The 14,640-nt window shown below is 28.7% G+C and overlaps 1 protein-coding gene across 1 annotated transcript in view; it reads right to left on the reverse strand.

Annotated features, from left to right (window-relative positions):
• The window catches only part of myoz1b (myozenin 1b), a 42,629-nt gene extending 28,229 nt beyond the window's left edge, over positions 1-14,400 (reverse strand). The window contains exon 1 of the mRNA XM_062055144.1: positions 14,293-14,400. The gene's annotated coding sequence lies outside the window, so the exon portion shown is untranslated. The remainder of the gene's footprint in view (positions 1-14,292) is intronic.
• Positions 14,401-14,640: the final 240 nt, after the last annotated feature.

Here is a 14,640-nt window from a genome sequence, read left to right on the forward strand (position 1 = left end):
TAATTTTTTTTAATTTTTTTTAATTTTTTTAATTTATTTTTTTATTTCTTGTGCAGCCGCGGCCCGGTACCAATCAGTCCACGGACCGGTACCGGGCCGCGGCCCGGTGGTTGGGGACCACTGTATTAGAGGATATAATTAAGTCCCATCAAATATTGCACTTTGAAAATTTTGGGGGTAAAAGATTGCATATTTTTTTGTGTTTGCCATAAAAAGTTTTCTATGACATAAATGTCATAAAACAAACAAACAAAATTATCAAAACATATAATCGATGGATAGATCTAAAGTTGATCTAGAGATTTAGGCGCTGAAGGTAAAAAAATAAAATAAAAAATTACTTATTTTTACACTTTTATGAGTGGTTTAGTGTGATTTTTTTTTAATGGTCATTGCTTGAAAAAAAACAAAGCATCAAACTCAATGTTGTTATGAATTATTGATCTATTCAACGCTCCAATTAGATCACACTGAATATTCCACTTTAGAAATTTTGGGGGGATAAGATTGCATATTTTTTGTGTTTGCCATAAAAAGTTGTATATGACATACTGTAAATGTCATAAAACAAACAAAAATTATAAAAACGTTGATCTAGAAATTTAGCCTCAAAATGTTGTTATGAATTATTGACCTATTCAACGCTCCAATTAGGTCACATTGAATATTCCACTTTTAAAATTTTGGGGGGAAAAGATTTCTTATTTTATGTGTTTGCCATAAAAAGTTGTATATGACATAAATGTCATAAAACAAACAAAAATTATAAAAACGTATAATTGATGGATAGAGCTAAAGTTGATCTAGAGATTTAGGCGTTGAAAGTTAAAAAAAAAAAAAGAAAAAGTTGACTTATTTTTACCGATTATTAATGGGGCCCTTTTGGGTCCCCAGGAGTTTTAGTGTGATTTTTTTTATGGTCATTGCTAGAGAAAAAAATGCATCAAAATCAATATTGTTATGAACTATTGACCTATTAGAAAATGTAATTAATTCACATCAAATATTCCACATTGAAAATTTTGGGGGGAAAAGATTGCATATTTTTTGTGTTTGCCAAAAAACGTTTTCCATAACATAAATGCCATAAAACAAACAAACACAAATTACAAAAACGTATAATTGATGGATAGATCTAAAGTTGATCTAGAGATTTAGGCGCTGAAAGTAAAAAAATAAAATTTAAATAAAAACATTTACTTATTTTTACACTTTTATGTGTGGTTTAGTGTGATTTTTTTTTTAATGGTCATTGCTTGAAAAAAGAAATGCATCAAAATCAATGTTGTTATGAATGAACGCTCCAATTATTTCACATCAAATATTCCACTTTGAAAATTTTGGGGGGAAAAGATTGCATATTTTTTGTGTTTGCCATAAAAATTTGTATATGACATAAATGTCATAAAACAAACAAAAATTATAAAAACGTATGAATCGATGGACAGAGCTAAAGTTGATCTAGAGATTTAGGCGTTGAAAGTAAAAATAATAATGAAATAAAATAAAATTGACTTATTTGTACACTTTTATGAGTGGTTAAGTGTGATTTTGTTTTTAATGGTCATTGCTTGAAAAAAAAATGCATCAAAATCAATGTTGTTATGAATTATTGACCTACTCAACGCTCCAATTAGCTCATATTAAATATTCAATTTTGAAAATTTTGGGGGGAAAAGATTGCATATTTTTTGTGTTTGCCATAAAAAGTTGTATATGACATAAATGTCATAAAACAAACACAAATTATAAAAAAAACATATAATTGATGGATAGAGCTAAAGTTGATCTAGAGATTTAGGCGTTGAAAGTTAAAAAAAAAAAAAAACTTAAATAAAAATGGGCTTATTTTTACACTTTTATGAGTGGTTTAGTGTAATTTTTTTTAATGGTCATTGTTTGAAAAAAAATGCATCAAAATCAATGTTGTTATGAATTATTGACCTACTCAACGCTCCAATTAGCTCATATAAAATATTCAATTTTGAAAATTTTGGGGTGATAAGATTGCGTATTTTTTGTGTTTGCCATAAAAAGTTGTATACGACATAAATGTCATAAAACAAACACAAATTATAAAAAAAACATATAATTGATGGATAGAGCTAAAGTTAATCTAGAGATTTAGGTGTTGAAAGTAAAAATAATAATAAAATAAAATAAAATTGACTTATTTGTACACTTTTATGAGTGGTTTAGTGTGATTTTTTTTTAATGGTCATTGCTTGAAAAAAAAAAAAAGCATCAAAATCAATGTTGTTATGAATTATTGACCTACTCAACGCTCCAATTAGCTCATATTAAATATTCAATTTTGAAAATTTTGGGGTGATAAGATTGCGTAGTTTTTGTGTTTGCCATACAATGTTGTATATGACATAAATGTCATAAAACAAACAAATATTATAAAAAACATATAATCGATGCATAGAGCTAAAGTTGATCTAGAGATTTAGGCGTTGAAAGTAAAAAAAAAAAAAAAAAAACTTAAATAAAAATTGACTTATTTTTACACTTTTATGAGTGATTTAGTGTAATTTTTTTTTAATGGTCATTGCTTGAAAAAAAAAATGCATCAAAATCAATGTTGTTATGAATTATTGACCTACTCAACGCTCCAATTAGCTCATATTAAATATTCAATTTTGAAAATTTTGGGGGGAAAAGATTGCATATTTTTTGTGTTTGCCATAAAAAGTTGTATATGACATAAATGTCATAAAACAAACACAAATTATAAAAAAAACATATAATTGATGGATAGAGCTAAAGTTGATCTAGAGATTTAGGCGTTGAAAGTTAAAAAAAAAAAAAAACTTAAATAAAAATTGACTTATTTTTACACTTTTATGAGTGATTTAGTGTAATTTTTTTTTAATGGTCATTGCTTGAAAAAAAAAATGCATCAAAATCAATGTTGTTATGAATTATTGACCTACTCAACGCTCCAATTAGCTCATATTAAATATTCAATTTTGAAAATTTTGGGGGGAAAAGATTGCATATTTTTTGTGTTTGCCATAAAAAGTTGTATATGACATAAATGTCATAAAACAAACACAAATTATAAAAAAAACATATAATTGATGGATAGAGCTAAAGTTGATCTAGAGATTTAGGCGTTGAAAGTTAAAAAAAAAAAAAAAACTTAAATAAAAATGGGCTTATTTTTACACTTTTATGAGTGGTTTAGTGTAATTTTTTTTAATGGTCATTGTTTGAAAAAAAATGCATCAAAATCAATGTTGTTATGAATTATTGACCTACTCAACGCTCCAATTAGCTCATATAAAATATTCAATTTTGAAAATTTTGGGGTGATAAGATTGCGTATTTTTTGTGTTTGCCATAAAAAGTTGTATATGACATAAATGTCATAAAACAAACACAAATTATAAAAAAAACATATAATTGATGGATAGAGCTAAAGTTAATCTAGAGATTTAGGTGTTGAAAGTAAAAATAATAATAAAATAAAATAAAATTGACTTATTTGTACACTTTTATGAGTGGTTTAGTGTGATTTTTTTTAATGGTCATTGCTTGAAAAAAAAAAAAAGCATCAAAATCAATGTTGTTATGAATTATTGACCTACTCAACGCTCCAATTAGCTCATATTAAATATTCAATTTTGAAAATTTTGGGGTGATAAGATTGCGTAGTTTTTGTGTTTGCCATACAATGTTGTATATGACATAAATGTCATAAAACAAACAAATATTATAAAAAACATATAATCGATGCATAGAGCTAAAGTTGATCTAGAGATTTAGGCGTTGAAAGTAAAAAAAAAAAAAAAAACTTAAATAAAAATTGACTTATTTTTACACTTTTATGAGTGATTTAGTGTAATTTTTTTTTAATGGTCATTGCTTGAAAAAAAAAATGCATCAAAATCAATGTTGTTATGAATTATTGACCTACTCAACGCTCCAATTAGCTCATATTAAATATTCAATTTTGAAAATTTTGGGGTGATAAGATTGCGTAGTTTTTGTGTTTGCCATACAATGTTGTATATGACATAAATGTCATAAAACAAACACAAATTATAAAAAAAACATATAATTGATGGATAGAGCTAAAGTTGATCTAGTGATTTAGGCGTTGAAAGTAAAAAAAAATAAAACATTTAATAAAAATTGACTTATTTTTACACTTTTATGAGTGGTTTAGTGTGATTTTTTTTTAATGGTCATTGCTTAAAAAAATGCATCAAAATCAATGTTGTTATGAATTATTGATCTATTCAACGCTCCAATTATTTCACCTCAGATATTCCACTTTGAAAATTTTGGGGGGAAATGATTGCATATTTTTTGTGTTTGCCATAAAAAGTTGTATATGACATAAATGTCATAAAACAAACAAAAATTATAAAGACGTATAATCGATGGATAGATCTAAAGATGAGCTCGAGATTTAGGCATTGAAAAAAAAATAGAGATAGAGATTTAGGCGTTGAAAGTTTAAAAAAAAAAAATAGATAAAATTGACTTATTTGTACACTTTTATGAGTGGTTTAGTGTGATTTTTTTTTTTAATGGTCATTGCTTGAAAAAAGAAATGCATCAAAATCAACGTTGTTATGAATTATTGACCCACTCAACGCTCCAATTAGCTCATATTAAATATTCCATTTTGAAAATTTTGGGGTGATAAGATTGCGTAGTTTTTGTGTTTGCCATACAATGTTGTATATGACATAAATGTCATAAAACAAACACAAATTATACAAAAAAAAACCATATAATTGATGGATACAGCTAAAGTTGATCTAGACTTTTAGGCGTTGAAAGTAAAAAAAAAATTTAAAAAAAACTTAAATAAAAATTTACTTATTTTTACACTTTTATGAGTGGTTAAGTGTGTTTTTTTTTTTAATGGTCATTGCTTGAAAAAAAAATGCATCAAAATCAATGTTGTTATGAATTTTTGACCTACTCAACGCTCCAATTAGCTCATATTAAATATTCAATTTTGAAAATTTTGAGGTGATAAGATTGCGTAGTTTTTGTGTTTGCCATACAATGTTGTATATGACATAAATGTCATAAAACAAACAAATATTATAAAAAAACATATAATTGATGGATAGAGCTAAAGTTGATCTAGAGATTTAGGCTTTGAAAGTAAAAAAATAAATAAAAATTTAATAAAAATGGACTTATTTTTACACTTTTATGAGTGGTTTAGCGTGTTTTTTTTTTTAATGGTCATTGCTTGAAAAAAAAAAAAAAGCATCAAAATCAATGTTGTTATGAATTATTGACCTACTCAACACTCCAATTAGGTCACATTGAATATTCCATTTTGAAAATTTGGGGGGGATAAAATCGCATATTTTTTGTGTTTGCCATAAAAAGTTTTCTATGACATAAATGTCATAAAACAAACAAAAATTATAAAGACGTATAATAGATGGATAGATCTAAAGTTGAGCTCGAGATTTAGGCGTTGAAAAAATAATAATAATATGGACTTATTTTTACACTTTTATTTATTTTAATTTTTTTGACAAATATTTTTATTGAATTTTACAGTTAAAATCACATTTAACAGTCATACTTTGCTCACGCAAAGCCTTCATACAAGCACAAATCCACTCATACACACTTGAGGAGAGAAGTGCACTTAAACTTTAACAACTCAAGGTTTACCTTGTAAACATTATTAGAAAAAAAATACCCAGATATTGTATATTTATCCATCCATCCCGCTCTGGCTCAGGATCAGCAGGCTATCCAGACCATAGCAAGATGGATGAACATTCCTCGGCATCAAGGATCCTCAGGAAGTGATCGCAAGATCACCTCCCGAGGATCTCTCCACCGTTCACACTTCAAAAAGAAAAAGGAAAGTCACAGAAATTGATCTGATGCAAAACAATACAAAATAAAAAGTCACAAAAAATAAATAAATAAATAAATAAATAAATAAATAAATAAACGAATAAATAAATAAATAAATAAATAAATAAATAAATAAATAAATAAATAAATAAATAAGCAAGTAAACTGTGGCAAAACCATATCAGAAGTAACAAAAAACAAAAACAAAAAACAATAATAGTGTAGGACAGGGGTCGCCCGTAAGGACCAGATGAGTAGCCCGCTGGCCTGTTCTAAAAATAGCTCAAATAGCAGCACTTACCAGTGAGCTGCCTCTATTTTTTAAATTGTATTTATTTACTAGCAAGCTGGTCTCGCTTTGCCCGACATTTTTAATTCTAAGAGAGACAAAACTCAAATAGAATTTGAAAATCCAAGGAAATATTTTAAAGACTTGGTCTTCACTTGTTTAAATAAATTCTTTTTTTTTTTTTTACTTTGCTTCTTATAACTTTCAGAAAGACAATTTTAGAGAAAAAATACAACCTTAAAAATGATTTTAGGATTTTTAAACACATATACCTTTTTACCTTTTAAATTCCTTCCTCTTCTTTCCTGACAATTTAAATCAATGTTCAAGTAAATTTATTTTTTCTATTGTAAAGAATAATAAAAACATTTTAATTTAATTCTTCATTTTAGCTTCTGTTTTTTCGACAAAGAATATTTGTGAAATATTTCTTCAAACTTATTATTATTAAAATTTAAAAACAATTATTCTGGCAAATCTAGAAAATCTGTAGAATCAAATTTAAATCTTATTTCAAAGACTTTTGAATTTCTTTTAACGTTTTTGTTCTGGAAAATCTAGAAGAAATAATGATTTGTCTTTGTTCGAAATATAGCTTGGTCCAATTTGTTATATATTCTAACAAAGTGTAGATTGGATTTTAACCTATTTAAAACATGTCATCAAAATTCTAAAATTAATCTTAATCAGGAAAAATGACTAATGATGTTCCATAAATTCTTTTTTTAATTTTTTCAAAAAGATTCGAATTAGCTAGTTTTTCTCTTCTTTTTTTCGGTTGAATTGTGAATTTTAAAGAGTCGAAATTGAAGATAAACTATGTTTCAAAATTTAATTGTCATTTTTTTTTGTGTTTTCTCCTCTTTTAAACCGTTCAATTAAGTGTAAATATCATTAATTATTAATAATAACATAGAGTTAAAGGTAAATTGAGCAAATTGGCTATTTCTGGCAATTTATTTAAGTGTGTATCAAACTGGTAGCCCTTCGCATTAATCAGTACCCAAGAAGTAGCTCTTGGTTTCAAAAAGGTTGGTGACCCCTGATGTAGGATCAATAAAAAAAATAATAAAGATAATAAAAAAGGAATTCAACAACAAAAAAGATGGCAGTTGTTTGTTTTTGTTTTTTTTTTGTTGTTTTTTTTCTTCAAATGTCTATAAGTTATGATTCAATATATGTCAGTAAAGGTTTCCAGGTTAGTTCCCATTTATTCATATTTGCAGAATTTATAAATCTAAGGAATGCTCATCAAACACAACATCAGTGTGTAAAGGATATCACCACATGGGCTCAGGAACACTTCAGAAACCCACTGTCAGTAACTACAGTTGGTCGCTACATCTGTAAGTGCAAGTTAAAACTCTCCTATGCAAGGCGAAAACCGTTTATCAACAACACCCAGAAACGCCGTCGGCTTCGCTGGGCCTGAACTCATCTAAGATGGACTAATACAAAGTGGAAAAGTGTTCTGTGGTCTGACGAGTCCACATTTCAAATTGTTTTTGGAAACTGTGCACGTCGTGTCCTCCGGACCAAAGAGGAAAAGAACCATCCGGATTGTTATCCTTGTTATTCCTCAGTTCCCAAACGTTTACTGAGTGTTGTTAAAAGGAAAGGCCATGTAACACAGTGGTGAACATGCCCTTTCCCAACTACTTTGGCACGTGTTGCAGCCATGAAATTCTAAGTTAATTATTATTTGCAAAAAAAAATAAAGTTTATGAGTTTGAACATCAAATATGTTGTCTTTGTAGCATATTCAACTGAATATGGGTTGAAAATGATTTGCAAATCATTGTATTCCGTTTATATTTACATTTAACACAATTTCCCAACTCATATGGAAACGGGGTTTGTACATGTCTTTTATGCATTTAATTCCATTTAAGTACCAGTTAAAAAAAGTTCTGTCTGTTATCGATGGAATTTTTACACTTTTATGAATGGGGCCCTTTTGGGTCCATAAGAGGTTTAGTGTGATTTTATTTTTTAGTTGCATTGTTCGAAAAAAAATGCATCAATATCAATGTTGTTATGAATTATTGACGTAGTCAACGCTCCAAATAGGTCACATTAAATATTCCACTTTGAAATATCTGGCTTTGCAGGAAAAAAACGGCATAAAACAAAACAAAAAAGAAAACATTATTTAAAAAAAACCTTATAATTGACTGATATATCTGAAGTTGATCTAGGTTGAAAGTAAAAAAGATCTAAAAAAGGATGTATGACTTATTTTTAGCACTTTTATGACGGCCATTATGGATCCCCAAGAATTTGTTTGGGTTTTCAGGATTTTTTTCTTACTGTCTTTGCTAAAAAAAAATTATATTGAATCAAAATCTACGTTGTTATAAATGTTTGACATATTTACGGCTCCAATGAATTCACATCCACTTTGAAATATTTTTTGGGGTATGTTGTGTGTGTGCCATTAAAACAGGATTTTATTTAAGAAAAAAAAAGGGCATAATAATAATAAATTAAATTAAGAATTTAAATTTTTTTTAACAATTAAACAGATAATTATTTACATTTTTATGAGTGAGACCCTGCCGGGTCCCCGAAAACAGACTTGAGGGGAGCCCTTTTTTTAAGGTTAAAAAGATATATATACTGTAGGGCTGAAACAACTAATCGATTAAATCGATTAAAATCGATTATTAAAATAGTTGCCGATTAATTTAGTAATCGATTCGTTGGATCTATGCTATGCGCATTCGCAGAGTTTTTTTTTATTTTTTTATTTTTTAAATAAACCTTTATTTATAAACTGCAACATTTATAAACAGCTGAGAAACAATAATCAAAATAAGTATGGTACCAGTATGCTGTTTTTTTTTTCAATAAAATACTGGATAGGATAGAAATGTAGTTTGTCTCTTTTATCCGATTATTAATCGATTCATCGACAGATTAATCGATTATCAAATGAATCGTTAGTTGCAGCCCTAATATACTGTATTGGTTTTGAAAGTGGCCCCCACATGCTTTGATTTTTCAGTGTGCGGCCCTCCGTGGAAACTGCTTGGACCACTTTAAAATGAAGTGGGGGTCCAAAAAAATATAATTATGTGGCGGTCCACGATAAAATGATGTGGCCCCCGGGCCTTTAGTTTGACATCTGTGATCTAGAGACTTAAGCCAAAATAAATAAATAACAAATACAATTGTATGACATATCTTCAACGCTTTTATGAGTGGGGCCCTTTGGGATCCCCAATAATTCTTTTGGGATTTTCTTTTTTTTTAAACTGTCATTGTCCAAAAAATATTAATGTTGTTAATTTTGTTATGAATTATTGACTTATTTAAGGCTCCAACTACTTCACATCAAATATTCCACTTTGAAATATTTTTCAAAGAAAAAATATTTTCATATTTTGTGTTTTTTCCATGAACAACAGGGCAAAAAACATTTTAAAAAAAATCCACTTTGAAATATTTTTGGGGAAAATATTGCATATGTGCCATAAAAACAGAATTGTTTTTTTATTTTATTTTTTTTAAAGAAAAAAGGGTATAATAATAATAAATACAATTTAGAATAAAATAATGTAACTAAAACTATACATTGACAGATAGATCTGAAGTTGATGTATATATTTAAGCGTTAAAAAATTAACATTTTTATGAGTGAGACCCTTCCGGGTCCCCGAGAACCTTTTTTTTAAGATAAAAACAATCTATATACTGTATTGGTTTTGAAAATGGCCCCCACATGCTTTGATTTTTCAGTGTGTGGCCCTCAGTGGAAACTGTTTGGACATCCAAGTCTTAATGAATTAGTAAAGACGTAACCAGCCCTGCGTTATCATGACGAGAATAATCATCACATGCAATCTTTTACCCCCAAAATGTCCAAAGTGGAATATTTGATGTGAATTAATTAGATCCTCTCATAGGTCAATAATTCATAACGACATCGATTTTGATTCAATATTATATTTTTGAGCAAAGACAGCAAAAAAAAAACCACACTATAATTCTCGGGGATCCATAATGGCCCTCATAAAAGTGTTAAAAATAAGTCATAAATCCTTTTGTATATCTTTATTACTTTCAACCTAGATCAACTTCAGATATATCAGTTAGTTTTTTTATATATTGTTTTATTTATTTGTTTTATGCCCTTTTTGTCCCATACAATCTGTTTTTATGAAAAGCACACAAAAATATGCAATATTTTATCCAAAAGTTATTTCAAAGTGGAATATTTAATGTGACCTAATTGGAGCGTTGAATAGGTCAATAATTCATAACAACATTGATTTTGATGCTTTTTTAATTTATTTTTCTAGCAATGACCATTAAAAAAAAAATCACACTAAACCTCCTGGGGACCCAAAAGGGCCCCATTCATAAAAGTGTAAAAATAAGTCAATTTTTCTTTTTATTTTACTTTCAACGCCTAAATCTCTAGATCAACTTTAGATTTATCCATCAATTTAGTTTGCTTATTTTATGACATTTATGTCATAGAAAACTTTGTATGGCAAACACAAAAAATATGCAATCTTTTCACCCCAAAATGTTCAAAGTGGAATATTTAATGTGACCTTATTGGAGCGTTGAGTAGGTTAATAATTCACAACAAAATTGATTTTGATGCATTTATTTGTCTAGCAATGACCATTAAAAAAACAAAAAAAACACTAAACCTCCTGGGGACCCAAAAGGGCCCCATTCATAAAAGTGTAAAAATAAATACATTTTTTCTTTCTTTTTTTTTACTTTCAACGCCTAAATCTTTAGAACAACTTTAGATCCATCCATCGATTATACGTTTTTGTAATTTGTGTTTGTTTCTTTTATGACATTTATGTCATAGAAAACTTTTTATGGCAAACACAAAAAATATGTAATCTTTTCTCCTCGAAATGTTCAAAGTGGAATATTTGATGTGAATTAATTAGATCCTCTAATAGGTCAATAATTCATAACAACATTGATTTTGATGCATTTATTTTTCTTCCAAACAATGACCATTAAAAAAAAAAAATCACAGTAAACCTCCTGGGGACCCAAAAGGGCCCCTTTCATAAAAGTGTAAAAATAAGTAAATTTTTTTATTTTTTTTATTTTTTTACTTTCAACGCCTAAATCTCTAGATCAACTTTAGATCTATTCATCAATTATACGTTTTTATAATTTTTGTTTGTTTATTTTATGACATTTATGTCATAGAAAACTTTTTATGGCAAACACAAAAAATATGCAATCTTTTCCCCCCAAAATGTTCAAAGTGGAATATTTTGATGTGAATTAATTAGATCCTCTAATAGGTAAACAATTCATAACAACATTGATTTTGATGCTTTTTTTTTTTTTTTTTTTTTCGAGCAATGACCATTAAAAAAAAAAAAATCACACTAAACCTCCTGGGTACCCAAAAGGGCCCCATTCATAAAAGTGTAAAAATAAGTAATTGTTTTCTTTTTTTTTTAACTTTCAACGCCTAAATCTCTAGATCAACTTTAGATCTATCCATCGATTATACGTTTTTATAATTTTTGTTTGTTTATTTTATGACATTTATGTCATAGAAAACTTTTTATGGTAAACACAAAAAATATGCAATCTTTTCCCCCCAAAATGTTCAAAGTGGAATATTTATTGTGACCTTATTGGAGCATTGAGTAGGTCAACAATACATAACAAAATTGATTTTGATGCATTTTTTTTTCTAGCAATGACCATTAAAAAAAACAAAAAACACTAAACCTCCTGGGGACCCAAAAGGGCCCCATTCATAAAAGTGTAAAAATAAATAAATTTTTTCTTTCTTTTTTTTACTTTCAACTCCTAAATCTCTAGATCAACTTTAGATCTATCCATTGATTATATGTTTTTATAATTTTTGTTTATTTATTTTATGACATTTATGTCATAGAAAACTTTTTATGGCAAACACAAAAAATATGCAACCTTTTCCCCCCAAAATGTTCAAAGTGGAATATTTATTGTGACCTTATTGGAGCGTTGAATAGGTCAATAATTCATAACAACGTTGATTTTGATGCATTTTTTTGTCTAGCAATGACCATTAAAAAAAACAAAAACACTAAACCTCATAGGGACCCAAAAGGGCCCCATTCATAAAAGTGTAAAAATAAGTAAAAATGTTTCTTTCTTTTTTTTACTTTCAACGCCTAAATCTCTAGATCAACTTTAGATCCATCCATCAATTATACGTTTTTATAATTTTTGTTAGTTTATTTTATGACATTTATGACATAGAAAACTTCTTATGGCAAACAAACAAAAATATGCAATCTTTTCCCCCCAAAATGTTCAAAGTGGAATATTTTGATGTGAATTAATTAGATCCTCTAATAGGTCAATAATTCATAACAACATTGATTTTGATGCTTTTTTTTTTTTTTTTCGAGCAATGACCATTAAAAAAAAAAAATCACGCTAAACCTCCTGGGGACCCAAAAGAGCCCCATTCATAAAAGTGTAAAAATAAGTAAATATTTATCTTTTTTTTTTAACGTTCAACGCCTAAATCTCTAGATCAACTTTAGATCTATCCATCAATTATACGTTTTTATAATTTTTGTTTGTTTGTTTTATGACATTTATGTCATAGAAAACTTTTTATGGTAAACACCAAAAATATGCAATCTTTTCCCCCCAAAATGTTCAAAGTGGAATATTTATTGTGACCTTATTGGAGCGTTGAATAGGTCAATAATTCATAACAACGTTGATTTTGATGCATTTTTTTGTCTAGCAATGACCATTAAAACAAAAAAAATCAGACTAAACCTCCTGGGGACCCAAAAGGGCCCCATTCATAAAAGTGTAAAAATAAGTAAAAATGTTTCTTTCTTTTTTTTACTTTCAACGCCTAAATCTCTAGATCAACTTTAGATCCATCCATCAATTATACGTTTTTATAATTTTTGTTTGTTTCTTTTATGACATTTATGTCATAGAAAACTTTTTATGGCAAACACAAAAATATGCAATCTTTTCCCCCCAAAATGTTCAAAGTGGAATATTTTGATGTAAATTAATTAGATCCTCTAATAGGTCAATAATTCATAACAACATTGATTTTGATGGGTTTTTTTTTTTCGAGCAATGACCATTAAAAAAAAAAAATCACTTTAAACCTCCTGGGGATCCAAAAGGGCCCCATTCATAAAACTGTAAAAATTTAAAAATGTTTCTTTTTTTTTACTTTCAATGCCTAAATCTCTAGATCAACTTTAGAGCCATCCATCATCTATACGTTTTTTTAAATTTTTGTTTGTTTATTTTATGACATTTATGTCATAGAAAACTTTTTATGGCAAACACAAAAAATATGCAATCTTTTCCCCCCAAAATGTTCAAAGTGGAATATTTAATGTGACCTTATTGGAGCGTTGAGTAGGTTAATAATTCATAACAAAATTGATTTTGATGCATTTTTTTTTCTAGCAATGACCATTAAAAAAAACAAAAAACACTGAACCTCCTGGGGACCCAAAAGGGCCCCATTCATAAAAGTGTAAAAATAAATACATTTTTTCTTTCTTTTTTTTACTTTCAACTCCTAAATCTCTAGATCAACTTTAGATCTATCCATTGATTATATGTTTTTATAAGTTTTGTTTATTTATTCTATGACATTTATGTCATAGAAAACTTTTTATGGCAAACACAAAAAATATGCAATCTTTTCCCCCCAAAATGTTCAAAGTGGAATATTTATTGTGACCTTATTGGAGCGTTGAATAGGTCAATAATTCATAACAACGTTGATTTTGATGCATTTTTTTGTCTAGCAATGACCATTAAAAAAAAAAAATCACAGTAAACCTCCTGGGGAACCAAAAGGGCCCCTTTCATAAAAGTGTAAAAAATAAGTAAATTTTTTCTTTTTTTTTTTTTTACTTTCAACGCCTAAATCTCTAGATCAACTTTAGATCTATCCATCAATTATACGTTTTTATAAAACAGATGGGGGGAAACAAATGTGCTGACAAGACAAATCCCAAGCATGTGACTGTAAACAAGTCCTTGAACTTCAACTGGCTTCTAAATTATTTAACAGCTAACATTGCATCAGTGCCAGATCATACACACACACACACACACACACACACACACACACACACACACACACACACACACACACACACACGCCTTACCTAATAACCTAGGTATAAGCTCCCAGCACAAGATGGGCTTTTGTTGTGGTTTGTAGACACGTCCTGGTAGATTTGAGTTCTCGGCGTCCTGGTATTGTAGCGGCGAGCCACGTCTCGGCCCCCACTGAGTCTAGTGGGGGGGCCCGCTCCTGTGGGTGTGAAAAGAGGGGTGGGGAGGAGGGTGTGGCGTTACAAGTTCAGTAAGGGGTTAAAAATGTAACCTGGCAGTGGCCATGTTGAAGAAAACACCAAGGTTGACTCCCACTAAGTCTTGTGGAAGTACTTCTCATGCAGAGGTCAAGTACTTTACTGAGGGCCACACACTGAAACATCAAAACATGCGGGGGC

This window comes from Entelurus aequoreus, linkage group LG08 (assembly GCF_033978785.1).
Source record: "Entelurus aequoreus isolate RoL-2023_Sb linkage group LG08, RoL_Eaeq_v1.1, whole genome shotgun sequence".
In the NCBI taxonomy this organism is placed as follows: domain Eukaryota; kingdom Metazoa; phylum Chordata; class Actinopteri; order Syngnathiformes; family Syngnathidae; genus Entelurus; species Entelurus aequoreus.